This window comes from Microtus oregoni, unplaced genomic scaffold, assembly GCF_018167655.1.
Source record: "Microtus oregoni isolate MIOR12 unplaced genomic scaffold, Mior012 000007F_ref0000211, whole genome shotgun sequence".
NCBI classification, from domain to species: Eukaryota; Metazoa; Chordata; class Mammalia; order Rodentia; family Cricetidae; genus Microtus; species Microtus oregoni.
The window spans coordinates 50,924,816-50,947,507 of record NW_024543066.1 but is presented as its reverse complement, the minus strand read 5'-3'; the positions used below and the strand labels follow the sequence as shown (position 1 = coordinate 50,947,507).

At 46.5% G+C, this 22,692-nt stretch overlaps 1 protein-coding gene across 2 annotated transcripts in view; it reads right to left on the bottom strand.

Moving 5' to 3' along the window:
* Kirrel1 (kirre like nephrin family adhesion molecule 1) overlaps window positions 1–16,246 on the bottom strand; it is a 98,341-nt gene extending 82,095 nt beyond the window's left edge. Inside the window, exon 1 of one of the 2 annotated variants that reach the window (XM_041655719.1) lies at window positions 16,122–16,246. The gene's annotated coding sequence lies outside the window, so the exon portion shown is untranslated. The remainder of the gene's footprint in view (window positions 1–16,121) is intronic. The other variant, XM_041655720.1, reaches the window with a different exon arrangement.
* Between the last annotated feature and the right edge of the window lie 6,446 nt (window positions 16,247–22,692).

Sequence of the window (22,692 nt, the reverse complement as noted above, 5' to 3'; positions counted from 1 at the left end):
GGGACCTTAATCTTGCTGGTTAAAATTCCCAGAAAAAGAAAAGAGACGAAATAGCTTTCAGAGAAAGAAATCTGCCAAATGTTTATATTCCCACAAGACTGCAAAACCTTTTCATAGACCAAAGCTAAAGTTCAGAGAAAAGTCAGAACATGCTTTTGCAGGGAGAACATTTTATCAACATAAACACATAAACACCCACACCATTGGTGGGGTTCCCCACATCCCCATCTGCCATCTGCCCCAGGACAGTGTGTGTGTGTGTGTGTGTGTGTGTGTGTGTGTGTACATGCATACATATACATATTGGGGAGTCCTGCACATCTTACCCCCGAGGCCATATCAGATCTAAAAAATATATTAACATATCTGCTGCCCCTCTGGGTCCCTCCCTAGCTGGCTCTCAGAGACTACTAGCCTTTCTGACAGTTGCTCACAAAACAAAACAAGATTCAGGGCCAGTCTTTGATGAACTCCCCCTGGATGGCAGTTAAAAAACTGTGCATTCATAAAGAGTTTCAGAGAATGAATGACCTTCTCATTTTATGCTAAGAGAGCCCAAGTCAGTAAGGTCACTCACTCCATTAGGGGCACAGTGGGGCTAAACGTTCAGTGATATTTCCACAGTGCCTCCAAATGTAGCTTTTCTTATTATGTGCCCAAGAAATCAGAAGCAGCAAGCCTTCTTCAACTCAGTAAGATAAACCTTTTGTTATCCAGGCCCCTGATGCTTGAAGCTGAAGCCCTTACACCGTGAGTGGGAGGTTAGCCTTAGCCGAACCACTTGGTTTGTAGACAGAAAAGGAAAACTGTAGTGGGACACAATGGCCAACTTGTCAGGGCTCCTCTGCCTACTGGCACACCCAGAAGTGCTGGAGGGCGAGACTCCTAACGCCACCCTCCAGCTAGGGAGTGGAGAAGGCCCTCTCTCCCTGCCCTTTGCTAGGCACAGGTTAGCTGCATTCATCCACGGTGACAACAGTGGAGAAACAACAGCTGTCATTGGCCAACCATGCCAAAGAGACTCTATATGTTAAACAAAATGATCTCAAACTTCTCATTTACCAAAAAGGAAACTGAGATTTGGAGAGGTTTTAATGCTGGTTAATAGTAAAGTAGTAGAAACCCATGCATTTTTTCCTGCAGACCAACAACAGCACATTGTGCTCATGGAAAAGAAGCCCTGTGGTAGCACCTTCTTCTTCAAGACCTGTTGAAGTCCAGGCCACAGAGACTTGCTTTTGGGGTTTTGTTCTGTTATGCTTCTTTGTTTTGTTTTAAATAAACTTTATTATACAAAAGGCTTGCAAATTAACAAAAACATCACACACCAAAGTTAACCAGACCCAAAGTCTACACAACTTAATGAACTTCCACAGTTAGAACTGGATCTGAAGCAGAACCCTATGTGTTTCCCATTAGATTGGACTCTTCTGTATCTGACACAGTTTACGTACTCATCCACCACCACCGCCATACAGAGCAGAATCAGAGCAGGAAAAACAATTAACTTTATATATCCCTCTGTCATAATTTGTGCCCATGCCTTGCATTGATGCCTTTCTCGCCCCCTCGTATTTAGCGTTCCTTGCTCTTTTCTTCAGTTATACTGTACCCACGTGTGTGTGTTATTTGCTAGATTCTGAATATAAAAGAGAATATGTGGTTTATTTCTTCCTGCAACTATGTGGCCTCACTTAGATAGCATACATTCTAAATCCCTCTATTCTCCTACGAAGTTTTTATCTTTGTTTTTCTTTACAGGTGAGTAGTACTTTATTTTTTATAGATAACAAATTTTCATTATCTATTCATCTGCTTATAGACAACTAGGTTGGTTGAAATTCTCTCTACAGTGAATAAACCAGCATTAAGCATGAGATTTGTCACGGAACAAAATGAGGGCCAGATAGGAAAACATGCCACAGCTTTGTGGCCCAGATTCCCGCCTGCCTCTCAGATTCACCATCTGAATGTGTATTGTTTATTTATCTAGGAGTCAGAAGTACAAGGAAAACCAGATGGTCACGTGGTGGCCTTCGGTCCAGAGGCCTCCACAGGCACAGAGCCCCTCTTCCTCTTGCCTTTGCTCTAACCTAGCTGTCAGACCTGGACATGTAGCTTATGTCAATCACTCACTCTTCCTGAATGCAGCAGAACCCAGGAAGATTCTACTCGTCTCTAAAATGGGGGCAGTTAAGCTATTGGGACCCACAGGCAGTCCCCAAGTGAAGGTGATGAGAGAATGCCTGGCCTCCCCTTCTCTACACATACCATTGTGTTCATTCCCACAGCTTCTAACCCTAAGGTGTGTCCTGCTCTTACTTCTGGACCCCAGTCACAGTCATGTTGCACCCATCTCAGCTGTCCCCAGTTTTCAGAGAAAATAGAATTCACTCAGCTTCCTCTATAGTTAACGCTAAGCTTTGTGGCAATGCACATCACTGCCCCAGGGCAAGCGAAGGGACCCACAATATATAACTCAGTATGTAAAAACTGGAAGAGGTTTCCCCAGGCATCACCAACCTTCTACGCACTGGCAGAGCCCTGATCCTGAGCCATGTCCCTCTTGCTGCTCCTTCTCTGTCCCTTTCTTCACCTGTCTCTCTTGCTGCCACCTCCCCCACCTTCCTTCAGCATGTGTCTATCTGTTCTCCCCTCTCTCCCTCTTCCTTCCCACCCCCTCCATGCTGCTGCTGCAGGCTTGGAGCAGGAGGTTATGAAAATGAGCTTCGTGCCCAGGAGACTGTAATTATCTGCTAAGTGTGAAAGCCGAGTGATTAATTAAGAGATAATAAAAAGAAAAAGAGGGTGAGGGGGGCCTCGCCACTTCGCTTTGATGATCGAACCTGAGGTGAGCCAAGCAATTAGGGGAATCTTTATCGAGAGTTAGCTGTAATCCACAAATTATTAAGCACCAAATGCTTCAAGAGAGCAATGCATTCTTGTCTAGTGACAGACAGAGGACAGCAGGATTAAGAGAGCGGAGAACACCCATCCAGGGACAGGGAGAGCCAGAGACTGGGCTAGCAGTGTTGCTGGAGGACAGCCACTGTCCCAAGGCAGGCCACAGTTAGTGTTTGTGGAACTCTAGCCCACGGCTGTCCTGCCTTCCTGCCCTTGAAAAAAGGGGATGCCAGGTTGTCCCATGGCCCACTGCACTCCTCTTCCCATAGCCCTGCCCTTCCTCTGATATCCCATCCCATTCTAAAGGAGCAGAGATTGTTCTCCCCCTGCACTCCCTCCCCTCCACCACCAAAAAAAACAAAAACAAAAACAAAAAACTGTGTGGGAAACGCATCACACAGGTTGCAGACAAAACAGTTGCATGGGCCACAGCTGACAAGACAGCACCACAGTGATGTGTCTCAGAGCTGCTAACTATACACCTCTAATTGGGCAGATCTCCCTGGGCATCGTGGCTTTCCCCATCAAACTTCCTTAAGAGGCAGCCAGTCTCCTTTGCTTTTCTCACAAGTCCAGTCCTCTATCTCCTTCCCAGCCAGGCTGCTGCTGTGCTGTCTCTCCACTTCTCCCAGGGCCATTTTTCTAACTGGTCATGACCCGCTCCACTACCTCTTTGGATCTTTTACACTGCCTGTGCACAATAGACACTTCCTCTGCCCACGTCACTATCATATGGGACCCACGAAGGCACAGCTGGGCTCCGGACACTCTTGATTTGGGGAGGCCTGGACTAAAACAGGTTCTGACAACAAATGGGCCTACCTTGCTATCCCCACCCTGCCACTCACAGACGGAGATGAAGAGGCCTTCAAGCTGCATCTATTGTTGGTGGATGAACCTCATCCTTCCAGACCTAGCCAAGAGCACCTGCATAATGGCAGCTCTGTCTGACCGTTAAAGAGATCTCTTGGCTCCCTGGAGCCTGGGGGTCACTTACCTCTGACCTCTCAGGCCTTGCTTCTCAATAAAAGGAGCATGCCCTGAAGTTTGAAAAAATGAACTGACAGGGAAAATATATTCATCCTGCTATAGAGCACTGTTGGTGTTGCAACCTCTCGTTACAGTTTCCATTCAGAGCAGGAAAGATTCAGGTTAGACAGAAAGAACTTCCTGTTTGCTAGGGATTGTCAGATAGGCGAGGGAAAGAGTGGACAGTGCTAATAAAATTCCTCTCTTCAAAAAAGCGTCCAACACTGATTTCCAACTTCACTTGAATTAGTCCCGCCTCAAGAGAGGCATCTTGGGAGTCTGAATATGGTGTTCTTAAATGAATCACCCCTTGTTTTGTATTTTAGACCTCAAGTTCTTTCTCTGTCCCAGGAAACCAAATCTGATTAAATGCACCCCTCTTTGCATCTTGCAAACTCGCCAGGCTTGTGTAGCTAATCACTACCTTACACTTGCAGGTGCAGAGAGAGCTTCAGGAACACCAGTTTCCTGGGGTGAAAGAGGAAGGAGGAAGCAAAGAATCAGTGGGGTGCCTGTTTGCTAGTAGACAGGACTCCCCCACAGAGTCAGTGGGCAAAGGCTGTAGAGTGTGGTCTGCAGGTTGAGTGTCTCTATGCAAGATTAAGAAGCTGGCCTGTTTAGAAAGAGTTCCCACTGTTCCCCTACAGCCACGTCCAGGTAAACCATAGCTTCCCTTCCTTCTCAATCACACATCTTGTTCATAACCCAATTTTTAAGCCAAAGCCAGTAAGGCTCAATGTTTTTTGACTAGAAGCTCTGCCAAAATGTTTCTCTCAAACCTCCAATGATGAATCACGAGGACTTAAAAAAAATATGATGTGGAAATGACTGCTCAGGCATGGAAGAGTTTCCAGCAATGCACAGGCTGGGGCTTTCAACTCTGCGGTAGGAAGCCCCAGAAGACTTGGCATGGACATGGTGTTGGAATTTGGCAGGTGGCAGCGGGGGCAGCCTGACAGGTCAGTTGGATGCTAAGGAAGTTCCCACATCTGCCTTCCTAAAACTAGCATATCAATGCCTTTTAATCAATGACCCATCCAAACTGTTTTAAAAGAAAGCTCTGCTCTTGATTCCCGTAGATGACAGATTCCCTTAGAAGCCATCCTTTCAAACCTCAACAGGGTCGCTAACAGGGACGTGCTGCACCAGCATCATCAGGGAGTCCCACACCAATACAGAATCTGCTTTCTCCAGATCCTTCTAAACTTGAGGGCTGCTGTCCTCACACAATGAGCTGAGGCTTCTGGAGAGACGGGGTTTGGAGTAACAGTTAAGCTTACTGTCCCACAATGACTCTTCCAGGATGTAGATTACCTAGAAGTAGATAAGTAACAGTTCTCCATTTTGGAAACAAAGAAGCCATAGCTCACAAAGGTCACTCAAATCTCCAGACACAGAACACAGACTGAATTCTAAAGCAGGCTGGCACCCACCAGGCTTCCCCTTCACTGAAACTTCAGAGTACAAAGTGCAGGAGTTACCACATCTCTGCTGCCTCCCTTTGTACCACTAATACAGACAGCATTTGGTTCATTGCTGTTCCTCTCACTCTATTGTTTACCTTCTTGGATTTGCCTTGCACTGTGAGCCCTGAAAAATCAAGCACTGTGCATTATTAATATGGTTTAGTAAGTATCAGACACTTCTGCTTCATACATCATTTCATTCAATCCCCACAATAACCCTGGGAGGCAGGGACAACCATCTGCACTTCATAGGTGAGGAAGCCAAGGCTTCAAGGGGCACAAAGTGCTACCTCTGACAAAAAGGCTCACACTCCTACAGTCCCGTGGTTGGGGGTCCCAGGAAATTCATGGTTCCCTGATTCTGGGGGGAAAAACTGCAAGTGTGTGCAATCCCCTCAGATGTAGATATTACCAAATTCTCCGTGGTCTGCATAAATGGAGCACAACGGCGGTGCGGACAGTCCCAAAGCCACTTCATCTACCTTGGCCCTGCATTATAATTATTTATTTTGGACAAAGCCACTTCATCTACCTTGGCCCTGCATTATAATTATTTATTTTGGACAAAGCCACTTCATCTACCTTGGCCCTGCATTATAATTATTTATTTTGGACAAAGCCACTTCATCTACCTTGGCCCTGCATTATAATTATTTGTTTTGTACAAAGCCACTTCATCTACCTTAGCCATGCATTATAATTATTTATTTTTGTACAAAGTCAGATTTTTCCTTTCTTGTTATCTCTGGCTCATACTAGCAATTAAAATGAAATCACATTCCCACTTCATCCACTGACCAGAGAAGGGTGTGCATTGGAAGAGACGGACATTAGTCCAGCATCATCCACAAAGTAGGTGATACTGCCCTGAGTGCTCATTTCTGTCAGCATAGCTGCAGCGAGTGCGGATGAGAGAGGGCTTTGTGGGAACTATGGAGGCCCTCATTCCACAATGCAGTCAAACTGGCAGATTTCCTCTGGGAGTTCGGACTAAGTCACAAAGCAATGGGTAAATTCCTGGGGCTGGGATTATAGCAAAGGAGTACCACTGCCTAAGCAGGAAGTCCTCAGTTGATTAAAAATGAAGATGAAGAAAACTTCAAGTTTTCTAAGAACTCCCATCAGCCAATATGTCTAGTCCTGGGTTTCTGTTGCTTGGAAAATGCCTTCTCCTGCTCCCTTCTGTTTTCAGTCCTTCTGGCCCATCTCTTTCTTCCCTATAATAAACTCCCAGTTAAATGAACAGAATGGGAACAAACAGTTAAAAGTGCTGCCTCGTGGTGGGGCAATGTTGGGTAATGGAGCACATAGGGCCTCAGGCTGTGCAGGAAGAATTCGGGGAGAGGGAGTAATAATAAAAACTGGCCAAGCTAATTAGGAGGAGAAAGTTAATTTAGAAATCAGCTCCACTGGGCAGGAGTGGGGGCTGGGGAGAGGGAAGTGGACACAAGAGATTGGGAGACTTGAGGAAATGGTATTTTATGTAAACTGCCTTTGTTCTCAGAAATCAAAATCCTTAAGCAGAATGAAAAAATCAGTCCTGGGGATTCCTTGGCTCCTTTTGTCTGGAGCAGGGGTACAATCAAGGACCATCCAGATCCCAGATACTTTGCTGTGCAGCAGCACTCCACACCCAGCACAGCCCGCAGCACAGCAGTATAGTCAGCTCCTCCCTACACACTCCCAGCTTCAGGCAACCACCAGAAAGATCAGACTTCAACATTTTTCACATACTTCTCTTACAACCTCTGCCTTACAGGACCGTCTCTGTTTTTGTATCCACCTCCCACACCGGGCTGAGAGCTGAGCAAGCCTCAAGGACAAGGACTAAATCTCACCTTTTTAACCCTAGGCCTAGGACCACCACAAAACAAAAACAGCTAAGCTTGTTTACTAGCTTCCTCTTCCTTGGCAGGGCCCCTCTGCTGAGGCTCCACTGAAATCCTGGAGCTCTCCTCCATGCTGAGGCCCTAAGAAACTCTAAGTAAAAAGAGCTAAGGTTGCTGGCCAGCAGAAAAAGTCTAAGACCATGAAAGTCTAAATATGGTGTCACTCTCAACCCTGGAAAGTATAGACTGCTCAAGTTCAAAGTAGACGGCACAGATTAATTCAGCTTCTGGCATCTGGGTCAAAAGGCCCTCGGCTTCCTTATCACTGCCAAACTTTGCTTCCAGGAAGCTTTATCACTGCCAAAGGACTCTGCAAGAACACCTCCACTTCCCAGTCTCAGACTGGGGACTTCCAGTGACACTCCTGTAGTGGTTTCTGTTCACTTCTGTCTAGCCAGATTGATCTTTATTTCATTTATGTGTTTCATTTTATTATTTTTTTATTTTACCATCAGCTTTACACGTCTCCATAGCAGCTCTACCAGGTTAAGAGTTTAGAGGAAGGGAAGGTTTGATTGAGAACGAGCCAGGGACCCTAACTTGTTTTTAACACACTCTTTGTTTAAAAATCAAACGCAAGACTCAAGAGACAAAGGCAGAGGCTTCAAGAGTTTGCAGCCTACCTGAGCTACTAAGAGAGATATGTCAGAAGAAGAAATCCTAGAATCAGCTGGTCTTCCACTTCTTGCAGGACTGTCTGTGAGCCTTCTAAGTCCTATGGGCTTTGGCAGCAGTCTCAGCTTTAGAGCACCTCAGTGATAACATCCTCGGTGCTGTCCATGCATCTCTCACTCAGTCTCTCCCCTTACTACACTTGCACACCTGCCTGGCTGACAACCATACCTTAACGTGGGAATGTGGACCTGTGGGAATCTTTTCTCTGCCTGTCATATATATATGTGTGTGTGTGTGTGTATATATATCCCGAACTCTAAGACCCCTTCTCCCAGGGTGCCCTTCCTGATCACTGCACCCCATAGCAAATTCCTCTGTACTAAATGTTCCAACTCTGGCCTTCACACAACTATAGTAGCCCCTGAATATCAACACAGAGAGTCTCTGTGTTTTGGGTTTTAGTTTCTTGTCAAGAAGAAACTACATTCTTTTTTCAAAATTATTCCACATAATTTGTAGTCATTTCCCAAATAGTTAATACCAGATTTTTTAAAAATCAGTTTTCCCCATTTTGTGGAAGAAGAAACTGAGGCCCATGGGGTTAAATAATTTCACATAAAAGATAAAGACCCTTAAGAATAGAGATAGTATCTTACTCATCTTGCAACACACATCTGCCTGTGTGCTATATAACAGTATGATTGTATTTGTGGTGCAGGAGGCTGAGCTCAGGCAGGGCTGGCACATGTGTTCTGCCATTAGGCTTCGTACCAGTTCCAGAATGACGTTCGGGGTCAGTGAGAAAATACCTATACCCAAGGAGCCACAGGGTTCCATCACCTAGCAGCAGACTCTTACTATGTGCAGTGGTGAAAAGCTGAGGAGACTGTCTCACAATACATCTCTCTGAAGGCATCCTCCCCATTATCTGTGCGGTTCTGACCATTAAGTCATGCTAGCTGAACATTTCTGGTAAGGGAGGGAACTAATTCTGCATTTTTTCCCCACATCCTCCAGTTAGGATATACTCATATTGCCTCAGAAGGAAATGCAGGCCACAGAGAACAAGCAATCCTGTCCTGAAGAAGAATTTATTATTCTTACGCCAAGTTAGGGAGCTGGGGAAAGAGATGACACACATAGAACAACTACCTGAAATAGCCCTGCTGGGCCCTGTGTGCTACAAGAGACACAAAATTCTGCTCTCCATTCTCTGCCTCAAAACTCAGACCCCATGGCCTTCTGGGAGATTCTGGCAGCACCTTCCCAGGGCTCAGACCTGGAATGAAGCTGCAGTATTATCTCCTGAAAACTAATGGCATTTACTAGAGATTTCTAGCCCAGATTTAAGACCCTCCATCTTGAAGAGGGTGGCTGGCTGCAAGGCCCATTTATTTCAATACCATCCTAATTTTGTTGAATGGGTTTGAGAAGGGCAGAGACGGGTGAGCACTGCAGTCCCCAGAGACAACAGAGGTTAATAAAAGTTGCTGAAGAAATTAAATGTGTAGGAGCGCCTTCCACATGGGAGAAGCTGATAGACAGAGGGAGAGCAGGATAGACAGAAAAATCATCTTCAGAGGCACCTAGAAGCTGCAGAAGCTTTCATTCAGGGTGCCATAAGCGCTCACTCAAGTCCACACTGTCTGAAAATCAAGAATGGAAAGTCTAAGAACTGGGGATGAAAGACACAGAGGGGCAGAGTCGGAGAGGAGGGAACTCAAGGGCCCTAGCTTTCTCAGCCCGGCAGTGTGCACATCTATCAGAGGGTACACAAAACAAGCAACACGACTCAGGAGGCTGCTACGGTTGGAAAGAAAAATGATGGGAAAGGAATTTTTTTTCATACTAGCCAGTGTCTTGGTAAAAGAAAGGGCCAGAACAAACAGAGGTTTCCGTCAAGATGTGCTGGGAAAGAGGAGTGCATGCACATGTGACATGGGACTGCACCTACATGGGACATGCGCATGTAACATGGGACTGCACCTACATGGGACATGCACATGTGACATGGGACTGCACCTACATGGGACATGCACATGTGACAGGGGACTGCACCTACAGACTTGGATGTGGCAAATGTGTGTAGCCTTCAGGAGTGCCTTTCTGGGTCTTTCCCCATCCACCATTCTAATGTCACTGCTTGTTTCTCATCTGGACTGTCAGGTACTGGCTGTGTCCTTTTGGATGATCTGTTTAACTTATCTGGGCCTCTAATTGTCCATCTATAAAATGGAAGTAACACCTGACATTACTATTATATGCAAAACATAAAGTAGTCTTCCTTCTCCACCCTGAGAGCCATTCCTGCATCAAGACTCCTAAGACTCTCTACTCCCCGGTCTCACATTTCAAGATCAAGAACACAGCAATCTCTTTCTCTTCCTCCACTGAAACTCCCAGCCTTTTCCAGGTCAAAACCTCCTCTGAAAGACTGCCAGATTGCCTGGCCTGGAGCCCTGGGAAGAGCTGGAAAACAAACAGAAGGCAGGAGGGTACAGTTTGGTCAGACTCTCACAGAGTACCTTCCCTGTCTTCAGAAAGGGACATCTCCCAGAAACTGGGGAGATAGAGAAACGTGCCTCCTCTATCTCTCCTCACGTCCTCCATCTGAGTTCTAACCCCTTTCACCAGCCATCTAATTTCTCTGGAACTCCATTTTCTCCTCTACTAAATGGGAGAATAACAAAGAACCTGCCTATATCCCATGATGCTCTATCGAATGTTACGGCACATGTGACACTACTAAAATCTGGAAGCATTCCATAGTTCCAAAGCTAGAAGGAAGACAGAAAGGGGGCAGGCCTGTAGCTTAGTGATAAAGTACTTGCCTAACCCAGGGTTGGATTCCCATCACACAACCCTCCCACTCCCAACCCCCTTCCAAAAAAAAAAAAAAAAAAAACACCTGAAAACATAGGAGGAAAGAGACTGGAGTGACACAAACCTCTTTTTGACAGGGATTAATAGTTTGCTCCCACCTTTGTATGCTGATATCAAACCCAGGGTAACTACGGGTAGCCTAGCTGAGAAACTAAGGATAATTACACAGCCTATCTCAGAGGACTGTTGTATGGAACAAGACAGCAGGTCTAGGCTCTCCTCCTGTCTAATAGAGGTTGCCAACACAGTTAAGCTTTGTAATGATATAAAAGGACTTGGATCAGGGTATTAACACTCCAGAGATGGCCCTTAGTTGGTTGTTCAACCTCTCAGTTTTGGTTTCCTTATCTATGAAATGACTGGAACATCAGTTTTGAAAAGCAGCAGCAGGAACTCAGTAAAAGGTAAGGATGACATCTTGGTATGTTGCTGACTTCCCATGATCCCTTTCAGTACCTTAGGCCAGGCAGGTCCTGAGGTAAGCAACCAGCTGAAAAGCAAAGCTTAGCACCTCCAGGTGAGCTGAACCGGACACCGAAATTTTCAGCCCCTATTGTGTCTACAGCCTCTACTGTGTCTATAGCCCTACTGTGTTTACAATCCTACCTACTATGTCTACAGCCCTGCTGTGCCTACAGCCCTGCTGTGCCTACAACCCTACTGTATATACAGTCTCTACTGTGCCTACAACCCTGCTTTCTCTATAGTCAGCCCCTACTGTGTCTATTGCCTCCACTGTGTTTACAGCCCTGCTGTGTTTACAGTCCTACCTACTATGTCTATAAGCCCTACTGTGCCCACAGCCCTGCTGCATCCACCTACAGCCCCACTGTGACTACAGCCCTACTAGAGGCTAGAGGTGGGAGGGTACAGGTTGCCCCCAGATTCCACTGAGTGCATCAGCCTCATAGTCTTATGACTAAGACTCTACAGAGTCAGCTTGAAGGGGGAAAGGGAGGGTCCCCGTGTATAAACCCATGGACTAGAAAGGCTAGGTTTGGAACAAACCTAGTATAAATCTTATTTGGCAGATAAAGCCCTTTTAACAAATAAGCAGCAGAGTACCATATAAAGAAAGAATAGCCCAAAAATATAGAGTAGAATCTCAGAATGAAAGACAGTACCTTGATAAAACAATCCCCTTCACACTTACTCTACCATGGACCAGAAAAAAAAAATATCCTGCCCTAGCCCAGCTCCAGTCCCTGCTAATTGAGGAGCTCTCTGGCAAGGGAGACTTGTGTAAGTTTTGGAGTCAGCTGGTTTCTATAACTACCTACCTTACATATCTGAACCTCTGCTTCCCATCCAGGAAAAAGGAATTAATTACTCAGCCTATCCCAAGAGACTGTTGTACAGCTTAAGTTAACCTATATTAAAAGTCACTAACATGAGAACCTACTAAATGAGCTGTGTTATTTTCTCACACTGAGACCCTGCCACTTTTCGTTTTACCCAAAAGCTCAAACTTTTCCTGTTTGCCCTCCCCTGGTGCATCTCTTCTGCAGACCTTTTCTGGGAGCACCAACGGCTGGAGAAGTGGGGGGGGGGGGGATGAACTATGTCTTTTAAGGTCTACCTCAGCCAGGTTCTCTCTATGAGAGGTGCAAACCACTGGCTTACTGAAGCCAGGGACCAAGAACCATAAGGGCTAGAACTGGAAGACAAAAAGAACCATAAGCAGGAAAATAGAGGAGTGGTCAACTCAACATGTTGAGTTCAGACACTAAGTCATAACACAGTCACTGAACACTTCTGTACCAGACAGCATGCCGTGCACTCTCTATAGATTAATATATATTACAATCCATGGATTAGCACATAGATCATCACCACTTTGTATACAGCTAAACTGTAGTACTTATTGAGCACATAACTTCTTCAGACTACCAATATGGGAGAGCTAAATAGAAGTCTCTGATTTCTTCTATTGATTAATTTATGTGTTATTTATCTCTGGGGACTTAAAATTCAGCCTCAACTGGTCTGAAATTTGGTACACGTAGTCCAAGGTGGCCTTGAACTCACAGTCCTCCTGCCTCAGCCTCTTGAATATTAGGATTCCAGGCATACCAGGCTAACATCACCATTTTACATGACCTCCCTCCTGCACTGCGGCTCACTCATCAATTGGGTATTAACTCATCAAGTGCTATCTGCACAGCACGATGCCCCATGTTGTAGGGTAAGAGAAAAGTGAAGACCAGGTCCCAAGGGATCTCAAAGGAGGTTCCCTCAGAGTGCAGTTCTCTGCAAGCATGGGGTAATCAGGGGGCTCCATCATCCTACCCCCTGGAAAGGCCAGGGGGGCCAGCTAGCCACTCAGTGGCAATAAGGAGCAAAGGTTGGAAGAACTGAATGCCACTCCCCTTTTGTCCTGCCTGGGTGTTGCAGATGCATCCCTGTGGCACCCAGTACTTGCTTCGTGTCTCCCTCTGAATTTGAGTAGAAGGTTGAAGATAGAGTCCAATGTCAGGGTCAGATTGATTTCTGCCAGCTTTGCCTACCTCTATCCCAGCTCAGTACCCAGCTTTGGGCGGAAGTAGGGCATTTGGAGTATGCGGTGTGCATGTGTATGCAGAACAGAGCTGTAGAATCCAGGCTCACTGTTCTTTGCCAGGATATAAGTGTGCACCGGGAGCTAAAAGGTGGAAACATAGGAGACCCTTGGGCCTCTTTGTTTTACCCCTTGGAGCAAAGGCAGAACAGACAGGAGCTTGGGGGTGGGGGTACCACAGGAGCAGATTTTCCTCCTACAGCCAGAGCCACCAGCCTCTGGAGGCAGCTCCCACTGGAGCCATCCTGTCATCCCACATTGCTCTGATTAACTACAATCCTTCCTTTTCAATTTCTCCTCCTTGAGACTAGGGAGGGAGAAAAATCTCTTAGAAAATGAATAAATATTTCAATTTTCGGCATAATCAGTCTAGGGAGCTAGGGCATGATGGACACAGCAGTGGGGGAGGGAAAAGATAATGGTTTTCACTTAGATAAGATATGGAAAATTATTTAGTAAAAAATGAAAATAGATGAAGCTCATTTGAAATCCTTTAAAATACAATTTCTATTCCTCAGCTAGGGCTGAATTTCCCCTTCCTGGCTCTTCTCTGATCTCAATTTTATTGCTTCTCTGACCACCTTCTCTTCCTCCTCACTTCCCACTGTCATCCCTGCCTTCAACTCACTGCTGACCACACTGTGTGCTCTCTCCCTGCCTCTGGCTCAGCTTCTCAGTGTTCCCAGGTCCCCACATTTCTCCCTTAATGGTCTTCTCCCCAGCCCTTTGCTGGGTGTCCCCTAAAGACTCCATAGTGATTTCCTCTCCCTCCTGGCTCCTCTCTGCCTTTGCTTTCCTCCTCCAAGACCCCCAAACACGCCTGCAACCTTTTGCAGTTCTTGCTTTCACCTCTGACAGAGTCAAGAAGGCTGGGATTCAGTTGCATTCCCTAGCCACACCCACCTACAGAGATGGAGGAGTACATGGCAAGCAATGTTTTCTGACTTATCTATCAGTCCAGATGCAAGCTGCATGCCTCTCCTGCTTCCTAGCTGCAGCTTCTGTCTTAAAGCTCATTCTGTCTCACTGGCAGATGAGGGTTGCAAGAGAGGACCAGTCAGAAGCCTGCTCCCAACACATCAGAGCTGCCACAGCTGCCTCTCACCCACCATCTTCTCCCCCTCCAGCTCTCTCCAGTTCAGCAACCTGGCTGAACAAAGTCAGAACTTCACTTATCTTCCCAACTTTCTGCCAAGTGGCCAACCCTGAGGCCAGGCCTTCTTTCTCCTCCAGCTCCACGCCTGCTCTCATGACATGGATGTGTGCCTTCCCGTGTTCTAAGAGGGTGAATCAAGATCCTGAACTACGCCAGGTTTGCCTTCAGAGCTGGAGGAGAGGGCTAGCAAAGAGAGGAGGGGTCCAGTGAAACACCCCACCCCCTACACACCACACACACACACACCCCACACACACCACACAAACACACACCACACCACACACACACCACACCACACACACACACACACCACACACACACCACACCACACACACACACCACACCACACACACACCACACAAACACACACACACACCACACAAACACACACACACACCACACCACACACACTATTCAGGAGAGGAAGAGAGCTGGCCAATGCCTGAGGCTCTTTCCAGTTGGCGGCTAGTCTCTTCCCAGATCACTCACCCACCCCAATGAGAGACCACCTCCTCCATTTTGAAGACTGTACATCTTTGTAGGCGCCTGCCTATAAGAATGTCTGCCCAAGTTTCTTTGTTTGCTCCATGGCTGGAGTATGTGGAAGCAATTCTGTGTGAATAGATGTTATGTCCTTTGAACATAGCATACATGCACATACAGTGTAAGTTTGATGCCAGGATGTGGGACTAGGTAAATGTGTGTCGGCTTAGAAGAGGAATTTTGCTTCTTCAGAGATGTCAGTTAATGTCTTTGTGTATGTGTCTGTCTCTGTATGTGTGGTGGGGGGGGGAGGTCGGTGTTTGTGGGAATGTCTCCATAGGTGTGCAATCTGCCTCAATGTCTCTGTTTGAAGCTATTTGTGTGTCAATTTCTAAGTTCAGTTCGGGAGAGGAATCCAACAGCATTAAATCTTCCTTGGAGTCAGTTTCAGGAGAAAAGACACCCATTCCCACAGACCCCAGGCCTGGCTGGGGTTTGGACCCTTGGTTCCTTCACAGGAACCCAGACCAGTGTACCTGAACATCCTCATCTCTCCCCTACGGTTTATTTCCAACCTCGGTCCTGCCAGTTCCAAAGGAGCCTCAGATGTCTGTACTTTCCTGACCTGAAGTGAGCGCCTGGCCGGATCAACTCCCCTTCCAAACAACCCAGCAGCCCTGGTCAGGACTTCCACCTCTCACCCCCCACAGCCTCCGGGGCTGGGGGCCGTCTGCAGTCTTCCCTTTACGGAGCAATCCCAAGCAGTTTGCAGCCGCACTGCAAATGAAGGTGACTCTAGACTGGATTGGGGTAGCCTCCTCTTCGCCAGCGTTCGTGCTTTCCATGCGCTCCACCCCCCAAATCTGAAATCCCTCCTCTTCCCTGCCTTTCCCTTGGCCAGGACCCAGGAGTCCGGTCCTGGGCTCGGGAGGGAGGGAGAATTGCCAGGGACTGGAGGACAGACTTTGAGCACTCGGGTCCCATTTCTACTCGGATCTCGGCTTTCGCGACCTAAGTTCTCTGTTCTCCCGCGCAGCCGGAGGAAGCAAGTTGGGCCGTTTCGCCAAAAACTCCTTTGGTGTTCTCTGGGTGGCTCCGCGCCCCTTCCCAGGCCACCCTCGCCCATGGCTGGGGCTTACCTTGAGAGAAAGTGTCGGAGAGAGTAAGGATCCAGATGAGGAGGCTCGGCATGCTGTCCGCCCGCCGCTGGGCCCGAGTAGGCGCGAGCCGGGCCACCACTGGCTCCCTCTCCTCCCTCCCGCCCTTGCACACTCGGCACACACTCGCTTGCCTCTCTTGTCGCGGGCTCGCTCTCCTGGGCCCTCCTCTCGTCCCGCACCCCCTAATAATTTCTGCCTTCCAGTTTTATCTCTCGAGGCCTCACTCAACCTCCGCGCCGCTCTCTAGCTCTCCTTCTCTTCCCTCCCCGGCTCCCTCCCTCTTCCTGACGTCTGCTCTCCCTCCGACGGCGCCTCCCTCCTCTGCCCTCCCCTGGTCCCCCAACGCGCGCGCACTCACGCTCTGCTCGCTGGAACTGAGATGGGAGGAGAGCGTAGAGAAAGGAATTGAGGGCAGCGGCAAGGGGTGGGAGGAGTAGGGAGAATGCAGCGTTGCACCTCTGAAGCAACGACCGACCGCTGGGCTCCTGTCCACCTGCGCTACTCCGGTGCCAAGACCTACTTTTGCCCCCAGTGGCATAACTGAGTCGGGCATAGGGTGGCAGCCTGGGCTGAGGATGAACCTCCATCAATTGGGTGACTGTGTTGGGAGGGGTGTGCTTGTGTCTTTCCGGGGAGGGGGGAGTATAGAAGCTTTAAGAGCCTTTTCGTTCTAATCACAACCCCCTGAATCTAACCCTAGATGCCTAAATTAAGAATTCTCAGATAACTAGAGAATTTTGGAGGGGGATGGAGGAAGAAGCTCTCCCAACCCACAAAGCTCAGACTGGAGAAATCTTGAATCTGCCTCTGAGCCCTTTCAGCCAGCCACGTTGAGGCCCTCCTCAGCGCTAGGGTCCAGAGTCCGTGGCAGCCACGAAGAGGCTCAGTTAACTCTTCTTTGTTCATACCAGACATCTATCCATTCGGAGGGAAAGGCAACCAACTCGATGGCTTTCTCTTGTGCTTCCCCGAAGGCTTGACACAGAAGGCAGCCAGCGAATGATCTCTAAGCACTCAGGGGCGCACACTAAAGTGGAGAGGTGGAGAACCGAAATGGAAGGTCATTTGGGAGGAGGTGGTCCTGTCCAGAACCCGGTGTAAGTAGCCATCTTCTCCCCCAATCCCTAAATAAATCCTGCTCCCTGGGCTGCTGAGACTGCCTGAAGCCGGAACCCTAGAGAATGAAAATGGCGGAAAGAACAGGAAAGGCACTGGAACTGCACAACTTTTCAGTTATGCAGATCTGGAGCGGTCTCCACCTCTTACTTCTCAGATTCTAGATCGCCTGAGTCCCTTGCTCCTGGCCAAGATAGCTTGAGCTTGAGGCCTGGAACTAATGCGCATAGCTCTAGTGCCCTCTGCTGACATTAAATGGCCACAGTGCCTCCAAAAAGTCTTGACAATTAGGTTGAATGGTCCATACACAACCACAGACAACTAGAGGACACAGAACACAGTAAATCAAACCAAACAAAACAAAGCAAGATACTAAAAAGCTCATATTAAAAGCATAGCATGCAAGGACTCAGAGAATTTGTTTATGTTTAAAAAAATACTTGCATGCATAGGCAAAACCACAGTTTGAAAACATGATATCTAGTCTGGACATTAAGAATACCATCACACACAGAAGACACACACCCGTACAAATACATGCCAGCACTTGGACATGTTAAGAGTTTTTAGTTTATTCATTCATTAACTGATCATTCAACAGATATTTCTTTTGTGCATAATATGGTTCAATCACAAAACTAGGCTTTCAGAATACAAGCACATAGATAGATAGATAGATAGATAGATAGATAGATAGATAGATAGATCTGGGTATAGAAGTACATATCTGTAATCCTATCTCCGGAGACAAAGGTGGAGAATGGGTTGGACATCACAGCACACAACCTTAATCCCAGCACTTGGGAAGTAGAGGTGGGTCTGTCTCTGTGAGTGAAGGCCAGCCTGGGCTACATAGGAAGTAGAGGTGGGTCTGTCTCTGCGAGTGAAGGCCAGCCTGGTCTACATAGGAAGTAGAGGTGGGTCTGTCTCTACGAGTGAAGGCCAGCCTGGTCTAAATAGGAAGTAGAGGTGGGTCTGTCTTTGTGAGTGAAGGCCAGCCTGGGCTACATAGGAAGTAGAGGTGGGTCTGTCTCTGTGAGTGAAGGCCAGCCTGGGCTACATAGGAAGTAGAGGTGGGTCTGTCTCTGTGAGTGAAGGCCAGCCTGGTCTACATAGGAAGTAGAGGTGGGTCTGTCTCTGTGAGTGAAGGCCAGCCTGGTCTACATAGGAAGTAGAGGTGGGTCTGTCTCTGCGAGTGAAGGCCAGCCTGGTCTACATAGGAAGTAGAGGTGGGTCTGTCTCTGCGAGTGAAGGCCAGCCTGGGCTACATAGGAAGTAGAGGTGGGTCTGTCTCTGCGAGTGAAGGCCAGCCTGGTCTACATAGGAAGTAGAGGTGGGTCTGTCTCTGCGAGTGAAGGCCAGCCTGGGCTACATAGGAAGTAGAGGTGGGTCTGTCTCTGCTAGTGAAGGCCAGCCTGGGCTACATAGGAAGTAGAGGTGGGTCTGTCTCTGTGAGTGAAAGCCAGCCTGAAACTCAGTCTTCCAGTATCAAGCAGTACTGTGAAGAGAAACCCCACATATCCCAACAAACTAGACACAGTACTTTCTTAAGCACAGGACACCTGGCTCCTCATTAACTTTAAGCTCCTTAAAGGCAAGGACTGTCCTTCTCCTTAGTCTAGAACTTCTGAGAGTAGAAAAGAAGCTGTAAATTCCTTCTTAATCACCGAGGTAGCAGAGTAGGTGAAAGTGGGAAATGTGGATGGATGCTGAACCGGCAGAAGATTCTCTCCCTCATGTTTACTACAGAGATGGGAAAGAAGGGTAAGATCTTTATTCTCCAGCCAGGAAGATAATCTTGACCTTCCTAATGCCACGACCCTTTAATACAGTTTCTCTTGTTGTGGTGACCCCCACCCATGAAACTACTTTTGTCCCTACTTCATAACTGTAAATTTGCTACTCTTATGAACTGTAATGTAAACATCTCAATTGCAGGACATCGGATGTGTGGCCCACAGGTTGAGAAACACTGTTCTACCAGAAGCTTCTATTGGATGAGAAGCCTCAGAGGTCCCTTTACTCTTCTACTGTTCTCTGCAGAGCCAAGCCAGCAGCCCAGAGTTTGGGAGACATCGCCTTTCTCTAGACTCCTCCAAGCAGAGGCAGCTGCCTCTCACTGTGCCTTATATATCTGATAGCTGTACAGATTCTTCCAGACTTCGGCCTTGAGTTTCCAGCTGCTATAGCAGTTCATTTGCTCATCTTCTCATTTTCTCTAAGGTGCCAGTTTTTGGTTTACCCAGCAATGGGGCAGGAGCAAGGGATTGTTTTAACGACACAAACATGAGATTCCAGTTCCCATGGTGAGGGAACTATGATGGGCAGAGGAGAACAAAAAGCCACTGAAGCATTTCCTAGTGGCCAAGGAGCCCTAAGTCCAGATAGACCTGGACCCTGCAAAAGGAGTGGGAATAGAAGTTCTAGGCATACAAATTGCTGCATCCTCATCTCATAACTGCACACTATGCTTGACATCTTGCCAAGGATTAGGGTCCTGGCAGATGAAGTGGTATCTGCCCTCTACATGTGTGCAAATCAAAGAAGACATTCTATGGATGCCCAGCTTTATGGTTCATTAAGACATATGGCTGTCAGGAAGAAGTTCAGCTGAAGTGAAGCATCCTAGGCAACAACAATTTAGTTAGTAAACAGCCATCTTCACTCAACCTTCTGAAGAAATCAGAGAGCATGTTGGGAGATGGGTGTCAGAGCCTAAGTGAGGAAACAGCATGTCCATTAAAGAAGACAAAAAAGGCTTGGTCCTATGGCAACTTGAGTCAATGTAAACTACCTAGGAGATCAGTGACGGAGACCTTTCCAAATACAATTAAATCATGAGTAGAACTATGAAAAGTGGAGAGCCCGGTTCACGGCAGTAGGACTTTGGGGATGTATCCTGGTGGCATAAGACTCTGGCCCATTTCTGTTAATGATCTACTATGTTCCTTATCTACCATGATGTGAGTTGTGTTTCTTGGGAGATATCTGCCTTACCCAGCATCATTGACTGAAACATTTGAAATCACTAGCAAAAGCAACCCTTTCCCCTTAAGTTGTTTCTATCAGGTGTCTGGTCACAGTGACAACAAAGCAAAAACATTGCAAGGAACCATCTACTGTGAAAGACTGAATATTTGGGGAAAGATGGTGTGAATGGTTGAAACTACTCTGGCTTTTAGAGGATAACATTGGCCAAGACACATTCCCCGTGTGCACCAGCATTGCCTGTGAACAACTGTCCTCCAGCCCATACCACTCATGTTTAGTGATTTATATTCAGATCTACACAGGAAGACAATTTGTGGGAAATGGACCAGTTAACTCTTATTAGGTGTAATAATGATTTCACTGTCTAATCTTAGAATTAGAATTAGAATTAGAAGCTGTTTCCAGTAATTGGTCCATCGAGAAGACTTGCTAAGAGAGACAATAAGTTCAGGGACCCCACAAAGAGGAATTACAGGGAGGAGTAGAAAGTAGACATATTAGAAAGATGTAGGCAGTGAAATGAATTTATGACTCAAGCACAAGGCATCAGAACAGGATGAGACTTAGACACCTTGAAGTCGATCGCCTGTGAGATGGCAAATGGGTCTGCCAAACTATCACAGGTTAAAGTAAAGCTGGCACAAGAACCCAGGCCTTTCAGCTCAGGATCTGTCCTTGAATCTTGCTACCCACTCCATACCTAGGTGTCACTCCAAATATTTTATCAGTAGCAGTAGTCCTTATACCCAAACAACTCTGACTCTTTTATACTGTTGTCCTGGCAGGTCTCTGAAACTGGGCAATCAAGTGAGTGGGAGCTGAGGCACACTGGAGAGATTGCTCCTCTTCCTCTTTTCCTTCTTTTTCTTCTTTGAAGACAGGGCTTCTCCGTGCTGAAAATCGCTCTGTAGACCAGGCTGGCCTTAAACTCAAAGAGAGCCACTGACTCTGCCTTCCTCATCTTCTTTGTGTTTTAGTTTTAATTACTTTTCCTTTTTCTTTACAATCACTTTAAATGCATTACTTTTATTCACTTATTTTTATTGAAAATTCTTACAATATATTCTTGTTGTAATAGGTGCAGCGGGGCTGCGTCCCCGGCACCCGGCCGCCCACATGGCTAGCTTATGCCCTGAAATAATTACACGGAAACTGTATTCTTTTAAACACTGCCTGGCCCATTAGTTCCAGCCTCATATTGGCTAGCTCTTACATATTGATCTAACCCATATCTAATAATCTGTGTAGCCCATGAGGTGGCTTACCAGGAAAGATCTTAACCTGCGGCTGCCTGGAGAGGGAGAATCATGGCGACCAACTGACTCAGCTTCTTTCTCCCAGCATTCTGTTCTGTTTACTCCACCTACCTAATTTTATGTCCTATTAAAGGGCCAAGGCAGTCTCTTTATTTAACCAATGAAATTAACACAAAACAGAAGACTCTCCCCCATCATATTCTTATTGCAGTTTCTCCTCTCCCATATTTTTCCAGATCTCCCCATCTTTCCACCATTCAATTCCACACCTCTTTCTATCTTTCTTTGAAAAACAAACAGGCAAAAAAAAAAAAGCAACCAGAATTAACAACAGCAACAAAAGCCACAGGAAACATACACACCAAATATATATATATATATATATATATATATATATATATATATATATAATTGGAAACCATATTATACTCTCAAAATACCAGTAATTTTTTTAAAAAAACAAACAAAGCAATATGAGATGCAAAAAAAATACAAAAATAACATTGAGTTTGTTTTGTGCTGGTCATCTACTACTGTGCATGGGACTTACACTTAAGTGTGGTTTATATGCCTGCTGAGACTTCACTGGGAAAAAAAACATATTATTCCTTTACTGGTGGGTATCGATTTCAAACTGGACTTAAGCATGTTGCTATGATCTCTGTGAGTTCATATGAGCATCAGTCCTGTTGTCTGGAGACATGGATTCCTTGTGTGTCTGTCTCCTCTGGCTCTTACAATCTTTTGACCTCCTCATCTGAATATTTTCTTTAGCTCTCAGGCAATGGGCTTGATGAAGACATCTCACTCAGAACTCAGTGCTCCAACATTTCTCATTCTCTGTACATCGTCCAGTTGTAATCTTTATATTGGTTCCCGTCTATTGCATCTCTGAAGACAGCTAAGAGAGACACAGGTTTTCAGGAGTCATTTTATTACTGTCTTCCTTTAGCACAATAATACTATTTGGTTTTTGTTGGGGACCAGCCTCAACAAAAACACCTCTTGCCAGGATAAGTTTGTGGGGATTTAGAAATATTAGTAAGAATATGAAGGTGAGTGTGAAAGTAATAAAACATAAAAACACAGAATAGTACCTGGAGGGAGTCCCAGGGAATACTGAAGTTGGTCAAGGTAGAAATAGGTTCACATTTTTGGGCTTCCACAGGTTTTTTTCTTTTTTTCTC